The sequence below is a fragment of the Octopus bimaculoides genome, chromosome 19 (genome assembly GCF_046866305.1).
Source record: "Octopus bimaculoides isolate indiv1 chromosome 19, ASM4686630v1, whole genome shotgun sequence".
Taxonomy (NCBI): Eukaryota; Metazoa; Mollusca; class Cephalopoda; order Octopoda; family Octopodidae; genus Octopus; species Octopus bimaculoides.
This window is the reverse complement of record NC_142946.1, coordinates 23291772-23305128: the sequence shown is the minus strand read 5'-3', so window position 1 is coordinate 23305128 and position 13357 is coordinate 23291772. Positions and strand designations below refer to the sequence as shown.

The following is a 13357-nucleotide window of genomic DNA, read 5'->3' as shown; positions in this document are numbered from 1 at the left end:
GAGGTCGATAAAATAAGTACCAGTTGGGTACTGGGTCGATATTATCGACTTACTCACTTCCTCGGAAGTGATGGCCTTGTACCAAAATTTGAAATCAATATTTGTTGCATCTTTGTTCCAGGTTGGAAAGAAAAGGTAATAAAGTCAAGATTTCAAGAAACGTATATTTTAAAAAACTTTATTTACTAAATCTTTGTCGGCGGAAAACAGTACCATCTTAGGGCACCAATTACGACCGTCTTATCACCATTATAGAGCATCCCCCCAACAGGGAAATTCAATTTACTGGGCCCAAAAGTATTTATTTATGGACAGCAAGCCAGAACTGGGCCCTTGTACTCGTGAGAGAGCAAAAGGAGAGTTACATTAGAAAGACAGAGAGAGGGGGCAGGAGATATAAAGACAGATATGTAGATATGTGCGTCTACGTGCACGTGTGTGTGTGTGTGTGTGTGTGTGTGTGTGTGTGTGTGCGTGTGCACGTATGAAATTAATTTAATAATCAGTTCAACGTATTAAAAACTTCTTCGTTATTGTCATTACGACGTTACAATATCTGTGCTCAAGCAGTTGGCGATCACTCAGTGCCTATAACTGGCGAGTCAAGCCACGAGCAGAACATACCTCTTCATTTCCTACGTCAGATTAGGATATTGCTGTTGTTAAGATGTCTGAAAGACAACTGAGAATTTCAAAATGCGGTGCATACCGCTTGACATTGTTCGATCGACTTCTATCTGTGACCAGTTAAATTTCTGTTCACAAATTCCCGGTGCACTTTGTCTGTCTCTATGTATGTATGTATGTATCTTTTAGCTTTTATCTTCTATTTGTCTCAGTCATTGGACTGTGGTGATGCAGGGATACTGTCTTGAAAGTTTTAGTCAAATAAATTGACTCCAGTATTTATATTAAGTTCGATACTTGTTCCGTCACTCTATTTTGTCGAGCCGCTAGGTTATGGGGGCGTAAACATTCCAATACCAATTGTCAAGTAATGCTGGAGGACAAACACAAAAGCACACACACACACATACACACATATATATATTGTGTGTAAGTATGTATGTATGTACGTACACACGCGCAGAGTGAAACAGATAGACAGATAGGTAGATATACAATGAGCTTCCACACAGTTTCCACACTTAAGATATTGGTCAATTCGGGGAAATAGCAGACGACACTTGCCCAATGTGCCGCTCAGTAGGATTGAACTCGAAACCATGTAGTTAAAGCTACATTCTTAACCACACACCCATGCTGATAGATTGCTAGAGGGATAGAGAGAGAGAGAGAGAGACGAGAGAGACGAGAGAGAAACAGACAGACAAATAGACAGACAGAAAGAAGAGATAGAAAGACAGAAATAAGTAGATATGTGTGTGCTCGGGCTCATGCAAGTGTGTGTGTGTGTGTGTGTGCGTGTGAATGTGCGCGCGCGCGTTCGTATAAGATTAATTTAAGAATCAGTTCAACGAATCAAACATTTTCATTATTGTCATTATGACGTCACAATATCGGAAACGTTTGTCCTGAAAATTACATTAGCTTTGATTTCAAAATATTGCTCGTGGTGCTCACCAAAACATCTAAAGACTCGAATGAAGTCAGCCTTATCTTCATCATACCTCTGGCATTTGCGGAGTAGATTCAATCATCTTTGAATTCTCTTCGACATCCTTTTTTTGTATGCTGGTCGGTGCCATAAAAGAATTGTATAATAACGTTACCTTGTACGGTTTTACGAGACTTTCTGGAGAAGAAGCTTGGATATTCCTACTAAAAAGAAATAATTCACTCTTGAAACATTCACACAGAATATTTTATTGACCACAATTGTAAATAGAACGTGACATTAAATATCAATAAAAAAAATGAACGCAAAATAAATGTACGAAATCAACGAACAATCATTCGTACGTTAACGAAATATGGCTACAAACTTGGTGAGTATTTAAAATAGAGTTTAGTAGGGTGTATTCAAAGTGCTGCTAGAACTGTTTCCTTCAATCTGGAGTAACAAAAGTTGGCAGAACAGCTTATTAAATATATAGTAATGATATCCTAGAATTATTATCTTGGATAATTATGACTGCCTGTCCTAAACACAGCCTCAAACCACCTCGAATACACCTCTTTTTTCCGTCCACTTTGAAGTGAAGTCATAGGCTACCGGCCATTAGGGTCTGAAGAATCCGCGTAAAGCTAAGTGTTTTATGGACGTGAAACTGAGGGTAACCCCATAGGCCGGCCATATTTTTCTTTATCTATATACTCTATTGCTCTATAACTTATAGTGTGCTTCTTTTTTCGGGTTTATGATTTACTGACGATACGACATCCACCATGTATGCGTGTATAAACACCTAAGTTATTTCCTCTTATAGGATGTTACTGAAATACTAGTAAAATTTTAAGAAATGAAAGCATTTATGTCGTTGACGAATGATATTAGTGTTTGAAATAGTGCATTTATGCAGGCTTACGATGAATCTCATACAGTCAACTGGCACCTACCTGAGTCATTAATTTCGCGGAAAAAAACCCGGACACCCTTCACGTATTTGAAAGCACACACATACATGCACACACACGCACACGTACACACACACACACACACACACACACACACACACACACACACACACACACACACACACAGAGGCACAATGAAAACAATGACATTATTGTTTGTAGATATGTTTACTCATTCAAAGAAATCTCTCTCAAACAGTCTTTTCATTGTTCAGACACACCTTAAACGCTCGCTCATCCTAAAGTATATGCTGGTATATATATAAATATATAATTTACAGAAAAGAAACCACAATTCTTGAATTCATCTATGAAAATCCACAGTTATATATAGAAAAATGTAATAAGTAAATACACTAAAAAGACCTATAATAAAAATATTAAGTAATAAGTATTAAAATATTTTATTATTTTATTATTTTAATATTTATTACTTTGTATTTTTATTATAGGTCTTTTTAGTGTATTTACTTATTATATTTTTCTATACGTGACTGGATTTTCATGGATGAATTCAAGAATTGTGGGTTTTTTCTCTAAGTTATATATTTATATATTATATATTGTGAAATTTAATTTAATTTTAATTTTGATAAATTAAATTAAATTGAATTTTTACCTATAAATTTGGATTTTTATCCCTAATAATATATATATATATATATTTATGGGTTTCAGCCAAATGGCTGTGGTCATGCTTTCCGATATTGTGACTTTCCGTCTTTATGCTGTGCTCTCTTCACGTTCCTTGCATGGCTCTTCTCCTCCACTTGATATAGTCCAATCAAGAGTTTTGATGGCACATCTACTGTATAAGAGAATTTGACATCGCTGCCCTAAACTGTGTCTCATTTCGAGCTATTGGTTCGTCTGGTATCGTGGATAGGAAAGCGTCGAATTTTGTCTTGAAGACCTCTATATCCATGTCTTGCAGGTTTCTCAAATGTTTTGGCAGGGCATTAAAGAGCTGAGGTCCTCTGAAACCGAAGCTGTTGCAGTACCTCGTTCTTATGTGAGATGCAGTGGACGGCACTTTTGGTACCATTCAGTGACGACCTGTGCGGGCACTCTTGTAGTACTTGATGCCAAAGTTTGGCACCAGTCCTTCCAGTATTTTCCATATATATATATATATATATATATATATATATATATATATATATATATATATAATATATATATATGTTGTTGGCACTCCGTCGATTACGACGTCGAGGGTTCCAGTTGATCCGATCAACGGAACAGCCTGCTCGTGAAATTAACGTGCAAGTGGCTGAGCACTCCACAGACACGTGTACCCTTAAAGTAGTTCTCGGAGATATTCAGCGTGACACAGTGTGACAAGGCTGACCCTTTGAATTACTGAAACAGGAAGTAAGAGTGAGAGAAAGTCATGGTGAAAGAGTACAGCAGGGTTCGCCACCATCCCCTGCCGGATGCTCGTGGAGCTTTAGGTGTTTTCGCTCAATAAACACTCACAACGCCCGGTCTGGGAATCGAAAGCGCGATCCTATGTCCGCGAGTCTGCTGCCCTAACCACTGGGCCATTGCGCCTCCATATATATATATATATATATATATATATATATATATATATATATATATATATATATATATATATATATATATATATATATATATATATATATATATATATATATATATATATATATATATATATATATATATATATATATATATATATATATATATATATATATATATATATATATATATATATATATATATATATATATTTGACAGGACGGACAACAAAAGAAAGAAAGAGACCTCGATATTATGCAAATAGAGGAATTTATCTGTAAAAATATGTGACACTTATTCAGTAGCCATGATAAAACTCCAAGTTTCGGATGCCAGGGTGGGAGCCCACGCCAACATCTCTTCAGTTATCCGGCCAATTGAAAATTCCTGCGAAAAATGACTGTTAAAAACAAAGGGAAATTACTGTGTAGTGACAAGGTCAAACGCGTCTAAAACTACGTATATTATCGCATGCACGCATATATCCATATATATGAGTGCGCGCGTGGATGCGTGCGTATGTAGATATATGCGTGCGTATATAGAGATATGTGCGTGCGTATATGGACTCTCCCCAGACACAACAGAATATATATATATATATATATATGTATATATATATATATATACATATATATATATATATATATATATATATATATATATATATATATATATATATATATATATATATATAACAAATAGTAAATGAGTATATGCATATATACGTACAGGTATGTGCATACCGACATCCACCTGTATGTATAGGTGCATATCTGGGTACAGGACATTGCAAACAAACGTAGACGAGAACACACGAGCCACATAGAGAACATTCTCCTTCATCAGCCACCCACGTTTTAACACCGGCGTTTCGACGAGCTTGGGCAGGACGCATCGCTAAAACGGATATATATATATATATATCGAATAAGGCTTGGTAAACAAGTATCATGCTTTGGCTAATTGTTTTAGGTGGTTATTTGTCGTTGACAGATATAGACACTGTTAAGTTTTTTTTTTCACCTTTGACCCAGAAGAACGTCGATGATGTGACAGTTACAAAAAGAAAAGGGTGCACCGGCATTTGGCTGGGAATCATTTACAATTGAGTAGAATGGGCCAATGTTAAATAAAGTGTCTTACTCAAAGGCACAACGAATACCCTAGTCCAGGAATTGAACCTACAGCCTTGTCGACCTCATCAGTGATCCCAACAACTTGATTACTCACGCACACACACACACACACGCGCGTGCATAATACTCACATACTTGAGTGAGTACTATGACTGTACGTTCTGTTTTCCTATATAATATTCTATCAGCAAATCTATCTCTCAGAGCTCATTGCTTTCCATGTATCCGCAGCGAATTCAAAACACCGAAAGCTAACAAGCCAGTTAACTGTTTATTCGAAAGCTTGTACGTAGACAAGTTATTTATACGTATCAAATATGTGTGAGTATTCGGTTACAAATTTACATACAACAATTTCACTTTAAGATGTCTTGAACAAGATTATAGACTCGGGTTGATTTTCAGAACGGAGTTTGGTAAACAAATGCTGTTTATAGGCCGTTATATCGTTTCATTATACTGTTAAAGAGAGATTGATATATTCACACGTGTCTCACAGCTTTATGGTGGCTATGAGATTGCATGTGGATGACGTCGGTGTGTTAAAAGTTAGGGAAGAATCAAAAGTAAAAGGCTCAAAAACTGTTGTTCAACTACTTGTGCGCACACACATACATATATGTACACACACATACATATATGTACACACACACACACACACACACACATACATATACACACCCAACATACATACATACATACATACATACATACATACATACATACATACATACATGCAGCGGGTGTTAACATAAAGCTAAAAATGATCAACGAAAGAGAAAATATCTAGGCTGAACTATTGAGAAGCCTACGGTTACTTTACCCAGATTTCAAGTTCAGGTTTATATCAGTAATTATTAGGGCACTGGGATATGTAACACGGCCTAAGTACCGACTTTGAGAAATTAGACTTCTCAAAATTCCAAAAGGAAAAAAACCTACAGTTGTTTACTCTGCTTCAGTTGATATACGTTTGTCATATAACCATTTGTCATGGCTGCTAAATTAAAACCTACATTTGACGTTGAAATATTTATTGGAGCTGGTCACAGCCTAGGACTCGTGACTGAATATGAACAGAGTGATTGTTATTCTAGAGTGGTTGTCATTCTGGGCAAGCTAAATTCTAGAGCTCCTTTTAAAATTTTAGCAAGGAGTAACTGAAAATGTGAGAGTACAGTTTTTATTACGATGCACAAGCTGAAGAGAACAGTTCAACTTCAACATCAGAGCTTCAAATCATTTCATTAATATATCGAAGAGAGATGTATGATACCGGCAATTATCTAGACACAATTTTCTTAACAAACACTAAATAAAAGATGGCTAAATGAGAGAAAGTCCGAAAGCAATCATTAGTATCCTGCAGATGTAACGAATTTTTGTACTAATAAATTAAAGAATACTCGTGGGACCCGTAGAAATTCCACAGAACGAAAAATTTAAGAGAAGCTATTTAAGAGAGAAAGGATGATTTGTATTTTTTATTTTTATTTTGTTAAGTTATTTCACTTCCAGTCACAATAATATATTATACTAGCAGAGCCACCCGGCGTTGCCCGGGAATGAAATTGTTGCTTATTGGTACTTTTACTCTTTTACTTGTTTCAGTCATTTGACTGCGGCCATGCTGGAGCACCGCCTTTAGTCGAGCAAATCAACCCCAGGACAAATTCTTTGGAATCCTAGTACTTATTCTATCGGTCTATTTTGCCGAACCGCTAAGTTAGGGGGACGTAAACACACCAGCATCGGTTGTCAAGCGATGTTGGGGGAACAAACACAGACACACAAACACACACATACACATATATTTACATATATACGACGGGCTTCTTTCAGTTTCCGTCTACCAAATCCACTCACAAGGCTTTGGTCGGCCCGAGGCTATAGTAGAAGACACTTGCCCAAGGTGCCACGCAGTGGGACTGAACCCGGAACCATGTGGTTGGTAAGCAAGCTACTTTCCACACAGCCACTCCTGCGCCTATACTTGGAAACTTTTACGATAATTAAAATGGAGCTTAAATGAAAAAAAATTCACACAGCGAATATACCACGTTATTGTTTCACTGTTATATACATAGATATACATTGACACATGTCAGTCGAAAAGTGAAAGTGTAATAGTAATACTTACTTTAACACTCAATGGTTTTACACTTTTGTATATGACATGTACATACTATTCATGTAAGTGCTTCTTCATATACTATGTTTTCTGTCTTGCCATGCTTATCACTGAGAATGTAGAGGTTCTTTTCATCTCCAACTCTAGAACATCCAACATACAGCTGACCATGTGAGAAGCAAGGTTGAAGGAGGTTAAGTCCCACCACCTTTAGAGATAGACCTTGTGCTTTGTTGATAGACATTGCAAAGGTAAGTTTGACCGGAAACTGCAGTCTCTTGAACTGAAAGGGGAGATCATTTGAAATGAGAGGTATCCTTGGAATGAAGACATTCTCACCCATCATGCTGCCCGTAATTATTGTTGCTTCCAACACATGGGGCATGGCTGTTTTAACAACCAACCTTGTTCTATTAGAGTCTGGGTGCATCAAGGTTTCTTAATAGCATTATGGGAGCACCTATTTTCACGATCAGAATGTGTGGTGGAAATCCTGGTGGCTGAAGTGAATTGAGGAACTCCACTGGGTAATGCGTTGCCTGTTCTTGATCATGGACAGAGTTAATTGATCTGTATGAACATTCAGGTCCTGGAAGCTGAGTTAACAAATTTAAATTCAGCTTGTCTACAGAATCATTCCTTGGTGCCAGAATTGTTCTTTCACATAGCCACTTGTGACTAGCCCTAACCCTAACCCTAACCCTGGTTAGTAAATTATGAAATTACTTACATCAGTAAATGTGAAGTTGTTAGCGATTGAAAACGTAAACTGTTAGTGAGAACAGTAACGATTGAAGTTAAAGTGAGGTTGAAGTGAAATTTGTCACTCAGTGAACCAAAGAGCCAGTATCGAAGGTACCAGAAAGAAGAAAAAAACCTCAGCAACAGGGAAACACAAAACCGTACTTCTGTTAGTAAATGATGAAATTACTGACATCAGTAAATGTGAACTTGTTAGCGATTGAAAACGTAAACTTTTATTGAGAACAGTAACGATTGAAGTGAAAGTGATGTTGAATCGAAATTTGTCACTCAGTGAACCAAAGAGCCAGTATCGAAGGTACCCGAAAGAAAAAAAAACCTCAGCAACAGGGAAACACAAAACCGTACTTCTGTTAGTAAATGATGAAATTACTGACATCAGTAAATGTGAACTTGTTAGCGATTGAAAACGTAAACTTTTATTGAGAACAGTAACGACTGAAGTTAAAGTGATGTTGAATCGAAATTTGTCACTCAGTGAACCAAACAGCCAGTATCGAAGGTACCAGAAAAAAAAAACCTCAGCAACAGGGAAACACGAAACCATACTTCTGTTAGTAAATGATGAAATTACTTACATCAGTAAATGTGAACTTGTTAGCGATTGAAAACGTAAACTTTTATTGAGAACAGTAACGATTGAAGTTAAAGTGAGGTTGAAGCGAAATTTGTCACTCAGTGAACCAAACAGCCAGTATCGAAGGTACCAGAAAAAAAAAACCTCAGCAACAGGGAAACACGAAACCGTACTTCTGTTAGTAAATGATGAAATTACTTACATCAGTAAATGTGAGTAAACTTTTAGTGCGAACAGTAACGATTGAAGTTAAAGTGAAGAAAAAATTATGGCTACTGGAAGTTGACATTGAGGAACATTTTTAAAGAAGTGAATCTTAAATATAAAGCAATATTATTTATCTTAATAAAAAAAATCAAATGAAGAGCCTAAGATTTATCCGAGGTCAAATTATTCCTGCATCACAAGTATGGAAGTAAATAGTGAAACCGTTTTCACGTGATAAGCGATTACACACACATCTCTGTTTTATATATATTATAGATAGATGATATTAAAATTTCCCTCTGCTAAGTGCTTTGTATTTCTCTCTTCTCTTCTACATCAACCAACTTTCTAACCATGTAATTCCCCTCTTCATGTCTTTAAGATTTCTCTCTTTCTCTTCACCTCCCACTTCCACTAACCACATGAGTGACAGCATAATGCATCGGCTGGTTATCTGCTCTCTCACTCACTCTCACATTCCCTCTTCCTATCTCTCTCACTTCACTTCCTCCTCCTCTCTAACAAACTAAAGCATAAAGTGTGAACGAGCAGATAGAAGAATAATATTATAGATTTAGTTCAATAAAAAGATACTTTCACTATCAACACCCACCACCACCTAAGCCACTACCACCACCATCATCATCATCACTGTAGTTTTCAGTAACAAAACTCATTTCATTTCAGTTCAACTATTTATTTTTTCTTACTGTTACTGACAATGCAAACGCTGTCTGCCTCTCTCTCTCTCTCTCTCTCTCTCTCTCTCTCTCTCTCTCTCTCTCTCTCTCTCTCTCTCTCCCTCTCTCTCAATGTAACTGCCACTCCTGTCTATCTCTCTCTGTCTCTCTTTCTTTAGCCTCATCACCAGAACATCATCCTCTGCTAAATATTGTATCCTAAACATATCGCTTACTCTGTACCTTTCACTCCCTACTCTACAGCACGTCGTTAATACTTCTCTCTCTCTCTTTTCTCTCACCGTCTTTTTTCTCTCGCTCTTCGCCTCTCCCTTGAACTAACCACGTGACGCATTTGGCCTTATTATACATCTTTACTTCTTTCTCACTTCTTTTTTCTTTGCTCATACTTCTCCCCCTCTCCACTTGTCACTCACACCACCTCCACCACTGTAACTAAGTAAAGTATAATGGATGAATGAACAAGCAGATTATGGTGCTAGTATAGTATGCAGTCTACCACGATGTCAAACAGGGTTATTTACCTTACGTTTAAGATATTTCCTGATACTTCAGAGTTAAAACACTTCAGATATTTCAGAGATTAAAAATCTTCAGCTATTTCAGGAATCATAGTTTTAGTTTCTAACCATGATCACTCAATGGCATGAGTGTGTGTTCCGGTCACTGGATCCACATAATGTCATTGATGGTTCCTCTGTCAGATGGTGATAACCTATGGCATTTAAGTTATTATAAGCGGGCCACTCATCTAAATGAATTACTGAACCCTTTCCACATTCTCTCTCAATAATTGGGATCAGACTGTTCCCGTTACGCCGTTCCACACAAAAGTATCGACAGTCTGAGCCTTGTTTGAGACCAAAATCCCACGGCCCATCAATCATACGTCCATGGTTCCTGTCGTTTCGTGGTTCTGCATCACTGTCTTCGAAGAGAGGAACGTTGTTGCCATTCAGCATTCTTCTTCGATTGTATTTTCGTCGACCATCAAATCTTGCTTCATCGATTTGAATGGGTTTATCGTTTGTTCCGACCATCTTCCCTCACCGTTCATGGCTCCATACACCTCGCGGTACATGTTGTACCAGTCAGTTATTGTATTTGTAGATTTTCCTGTTAGAGTCACTGCTGTGGTTATGGGTGTATCCATGACAAAGAAAAATATTAGTTCTAAAATCTTACTCAGGCTCAGCTTGCAGTTTAATTTGCTGTTAATGCCTGTGTAGTGAAACTACCTCCCGCCATTAGATACAAGCTACTATCGCCATTACATACAATCTTCTCATTTAAATATAAATAAATGCGAGCGTAGTAGAGAACCCATTTCTTGTCATCACGTGACTGATTATTATTCGAATCGGCAACTTCTTCGAACCGTTCCCGCCAGAACGCAAACTGACCAATCACAGCCCCTAATAAGGTCACGTGATAGAGTAAAATTCTATCACCGTCTTGGAGCCCTCTTAACGCTATAAATAGATCAATTCATACCCAACAAATTTGTCTCGGTCCAGTTTCTCTTTGAGAACTGTTCCGTGTACCACACGACAGCAGAAGCAGTTCCAGCGACCACTTCAACAGCTTCGTCCAGCCAATGATGACCACCGCCGTCGCCACATCAGCAACAAGAGTCTACGACTACTATCCAGCATCATCGTCATGACCAACACGATTCTACGATTACTACTACCGAGCATCAATCTTCACCAGCGTCAACACGACTTACTATGTACACCACACCAAATTACCGCGGCACATCTCTCTCTTCGATTTTGTTAGGTGACTCAGCTTCACCACGGTAAATAAACAGACAAGAGTTCTTAAACAGACAAGAAATTCTCAGCCAGCGACGAACGTCTGTATAACAAGAAACACGGCCCGGCATCGATGCCACGACATCACAACTAGTGATCAGCACTGCCACACTCAGCCAACTCACTTTCACATACAGAACTTTTCCTATAGTGTACACAAGAACTGGTATATAATTGCTCACGTGTTATTGACTCTCTTTCTATCTGCTGTAAACACTCATACACACATGTATCACTCACATACACACTTTTCTTTGTATGACGGCCTGTCTTTGATAATGTTCTTATATGTCGCATTCACACTCACACACAGACATACATCTTTAACGCTACAATAAATATCTCTGTTATTCATCTAATACGGTTGTGGTCTTTCATTACTGGTCATCTATGTTATCGTCGTATAACATATCATCTATATCATTATTGATATATATATTTTTGTGTTCGACCGTGTGACACGTCTAAATAAAAGGAGTCCTCTGTTTTTCCATTCGTCACCATTGCTCCTTTTTGAGTTCGCACGGTCGTCCCTTACACCTGTATAATGGAAAAATTGGTTTCCTTTATTATTAACTGAACGTTTAAGGTAGATAATCCTGGCTATACTGTTTGACAACGTGGTAGACCGCATACTATACTAGCATCCAGATAATCACATAGATGAGCAAAAGAACAAGTGCTGAAAAACATACATCATCCTAACATCTTTGTTTTCTCTCAACTTCAGATCTGCAAATACTTTCAGAACGCTTCTATGTCAATCTGGTTAACATTACTTTTCATTGGGGAAAGGCGGCGAGCAGGCATAATCGTTAGCACGCCGGACAAAATGCTTAGCAGCATTTCGTCCGTTTATAAGTTCTGAGTATTAATTCCGCTGAGGCCAACTTTGCCTTTCATCCTTTTGGGGTCGATGTAATACGTGCCAGTTGAGCACTGGGGTCGATGTAATCGACTTACCCCCTCTCTTAGAATTTCAGGCCTTGTGCCTATAATAGAAAAGATTATTTTTCATTGGGAAAATGTCAAAGACAACAGTAAATATGCCTATAAACTTTAGTTTAATAAAACCTCTCCCTATTGTGGCCGCAGCTATTGGTAATGTATAATACAACTCACAGTTTTGGCATGACATTGGCATCTATAGAAACTTTTCATCTAGAAATAATTCTTTTGTGGTATCTAGTTCAGTCAGGAGACCGCATAATTTTATTCATTTTGATTGTATTTCGTTTTATTTATTATTTACGCTTTTTCACTTTGTAATATAGTGCTCCGAACAACTGCCCGAGTTGCCAGTACTTTCAACTGGTTCTTGATACAGACTATCGACAATGACTATTTGTTTGTATCCCCGCCCTACATTTTATCAGTTTTTATATCACATATTTCCGTTTAGTTCCAACTACTTACCTATTTATCATTCTTTTCAATAGTTTACTTCACTATCTTTCGTTGTTTTGTTTCATTTCGCTCACCCTCCTCTTTCCCTTTCTTTTCCTTTTCATTACTTCCATTCATTTTGCGTCCTGTTTCTTATCTACCCACTTCTCACTCCACTTGTGTTACCTTAAAAAATGATTTTCTCGTGAGTAAAAGGAAACAAATGAGTTTGTAGGTAGGTGTTTGTCGTTTTCTTTCTGTAGCTGCTTATATAAATACACATACATAATTCTGTCTCAGAAAACGTTGACACACGAATAAAGACGAACCTATTAACCTTGCTGTAAAAAAAAAAACGTTTCGTTTTTTCTTAGTAAAAGTTTGTTCGAAATTGACTATTAGTTTACGATAACATGCAATAAATACTCTTCCTGCACAAGCTGTTACTCAAATACAGTTGACAAATAAGGAACCCATGTAATGTGTTGCTCTGGACAGAGAAGGCAGATCAAATTTTTGGTTATGTGAAATTGTATCTGAACCATGGCGATATT

General features: G+C 37.4%; 1 long non-coding RNA gene across 1 annotated transcript; it reads left to right on the top strand.

Moving 5' to 3' along the window:
• Positions 1–1506: 1506 nt before the first annotated feature.
• Positions 1507–11776, top strand: LOC149131788 (uncharacterized). The gene is made up of 2 exons (XR_016245197.1): positions 1507–1949; positions 7501–11776. It is a non-coding gene; the product is annotated as an uncharacterized LOC149131788 (long non-coding RNA).
• The last annotated feature ends 1581 nt before the right edge of the window (positions 11777–13357 follow it).